Source organism: Schistocerca piceifrons, chromosome 1, assembly GCF_021461385.2.
Source record: "Schistocerca piceifrons isolate TAMUIC-IGC-003096 chromosome 1, iqSchPice1.1, whole genome shotgun sequence".
Classification (NCBI taxonomy): domain Eukaryota; kingdom Metazoa; phylum Arthropoda; class Insecta; order Orthoptera; family Acrididae; genus Schistocerca; species Schistocerca piceifrons.
Genome location: NC_060138.1, coordinates 1,015,461,516 through 1,015,464,536, shown reverse-complemented (window position 1 = coordinate 1,015,464,536; position 3,021 = coordinate 1,015,461,516). Strand labels below are relative to the sequence as shown.

Sequence of the window (3,021 nt, the reverse complement as noted above, 5' to 3'; positions counted from 1 at the left end):
TGAAATATTAGCGTTTCTCCAAGATGAGTCAGTGGAATGTATGGTGTCGTATACGCTCTACTGCGTGAACAGTGTAGCCTACATGAGGTGTACAATGATAGCGATACGTACTTAAGTAGTGAAAGTGATAATGAAACAGGCGTCGAGCCACTTACGCCATCATCCTTGTCGGACAAGTAGCCACAAATTCCCAGTGAAGCGTAATAAGGGACAAATGTTGTCTAAGGAGCGGGTACTAAACAAACTTACGTGTATGGGAGATCATCCACAGCATAGCAAAAATAAAATAAAAATAAATTATGAACAGATTTCGAAGAAGGCTGCAGCAGTATGACCGTGTAGTGCGTAAGAAAAACTACGGATATTCAAAGGAGGACAAGATGCACTTACAAAAACAGTTGGTGGCTGCATAACTTCAGACAGTGCTACAAAATAGGAAGAGTGAGATAACGAAATTTCAAACAAAGCGTAACTTGACGATGTACAGCAATCTGCGGAATTAGCTTGAAAATTTGTAGATGAGACAAAAAAACTTATTCTATCGTTCAGTAAGGAATTTGTTTTCAACTCTGACCACTCGAGATTTGAAGAGGAAATGCATATGAAAGGAAACCTGGAAATTGGACGTATCAGGAGAGTTGTATGAAAATCAACGAATATCAGCGTCTTAAAGCATTCGTGTACAATATACCGACTGTTAAGCTGACTGTGAAATTGGCTGGAAAGTTGTTTATTGTGCTGCGAGAAGTTGGAGGTGCTCTGCCCCCAACGATTTTTTCTGGTATGCGTGATCTTGCAAGGGGAGAAAACCTGACGTCACAGTAAGCAAGAGTGGAAAAATTGGCGTAAGAGAACTATACCCATGATATAAACACTGCTTTCGGCCAATAGCTTGTCAAAATAACTTACTTTTGCTTATTCCTGGTCTGTGCATAAAAATCATACGCCTTTAGACCAAACTATCCCTTCTGAAAAGTGTGTGACATTACAGCTCATACCACCTGGAACCACTGGACAAATTCAGCCTCTGGATGTTTGTTTCTATCTGAACCTGTAAAACATTTTATTGCACTGTCTATTGCTAAGCCTTAAGGAATAGTTAAATTGACAATAAGCTCCATGACAGATCGTTTCACATTCAGTTGCACATCATCACATTCCATCAGTTCTCATCACTCTGTTACACCAGTATGATTCTATGTGCATTCTTTAGGAGCTGATACTAACTGAACGTCCTCCACTGTTTGTAACTCCCAAGGAGATCGCCTTTGATCTTGATGGTGTGAACCTTTGTGATCACTGTGGGGCGCCATTTTTCATTCGGTGTTCTTGGTGCAAGTTAAAGGTTTGTTTTGAACATTTCTTGAATATCGACGATGTCCATTTTGGTAAGTGTAATACATACATACCATAGAAGGTTGATCTTTGCACCTCCCAGATATTCAATTTCTGTCGCCCCGCTGATGTACCTGGTAAGCCATTAGCAGCAAATTTTTTTCCCGACGTAATTGTTAACACAACACTTTCAAATTAGCCTTACTAAAGAATGAACTTGCGACCTCGCACTCAAGGGGTTTCTTATCAGGAAAGAGAGCTTTGGGGGTAGCCACTTGTTACGAAACATGTTTTATCTACACCACTCCTCTCTCTAGTAATACTTCTACACTCATACCCTGCAGCCCTATTTAAAATCAACCAATCACCCAGCTCAAACCCTGTTTACTGCACTTACTGTCTGTAAATCACTTTGACTGCTGGATTACTTCTGCACTGGTAGATATTGGAAAACTTCATGCTGTCAATATTTTGTCTCTGACCAATGCAAGTAATAAAAATAAAATATAATTAATATTATTATTCTGTGTACGCTCTACAGCAGTGTAGTAACCATTACATAGTAACTCTTGCTTTGTACTGTAAAGTAGTTCATTTATGGTTACAAAGGAATAATAAAGCGATTCCTGGTCCACTGTGGAAACTACCAACTAGGAGAATGCAGAACTGCAAGGTATGGAGGAGAGCTTCTGCGAAGTTTGGAAGGTAGGAGACGGGGTACTAGCGGAATTAAAGCTGTGAGGACTGGCCGTGAGTCGTGCTTGGGTAGCTCAGTTGGTAGAGCTCTTGCCTGCGAAAGGCAAAGGTCCCGAGTTCGATTCTCGGCCCGGCACACAGTTTTAATCTGCCAGGAAGTTTCATATTAAAACCACTTTGAAGGAAAGTGAAAGTCTCAAAAGAAGAACCTCTGCACTTTCACCTAAAGTCTGTAGGACCTGCAGTGGGTAAGAAACATTACGGGAGTAGAGTGGTCTGCTAGGTAGGAATCTATGGGGTAAACGAAGGTATTGGGGCTCACATACTGATAGTATATGTACAAAACATTGTAATATTAATCACATATATTTATAGCACATGTGTAAAAAATAGTATTATTTCCATGACTTTAAATTTTTATCCATTTGGGATACTATATCATGTGCTTCATGTTCATCCTTCAGTTTCTACTCTCTAACAGACAACGCTTTGTCATGGTAGTTGTTAACAATAATAATTGTTACATGATGTGCACACACTCTATCAGAAAAATTTGAAACTGTACTCAGCTCTCTGTGATCTCTAGAACCCAGAGCCCTAGCGCCGGAGCCGATGCATGGCTGCACTAACAATTGCTAGGTGGTGCTACATTGTACCACATATGTATCTATTTTTACTTAGTGAAAGAATGCATTACACAGCTATGTAACAGACTATTATTCTCATACCATACCGTTATTTTCTTGTGTCCTGTATTGCAGTGTTTGGATGGTTGCAATTCGCCTTGTCAATCACATAGCTGTTGTTCACTCCCAAACACAATTTGCATGCAGCCTGTTACAAGCTATCAATTTCTCCACTTTGCTGTGCACATCAGCACCAACCAACTACACCTCTCTAGTACTGGTTTGTGTGTTGTTACTATTGTTATCACATAGACTGGTAGGGCCACTCCCCTACACTTTGTGGTAGGTCAGTATTTTTTCATCC

The 3,021-nt window shown here is 40.2% G+C and overlaps 1 non-coding gene across 1 annotated transcript; it reads left to right on the top strand.

The window, feature by feature from the left end:
• Positions 1–2,093: 2,093 nt before the first annotated feature.
• On the top strand, positions 2,094–2,168 carry Trnas-cga. The gene has a single exon. It is a non-coding gene; the product is annotated as a tRNA-Ser (tRNA).
• The last annotated feature ends 853 nt before the right edge of the window (positions 2,169–3,021 follow it).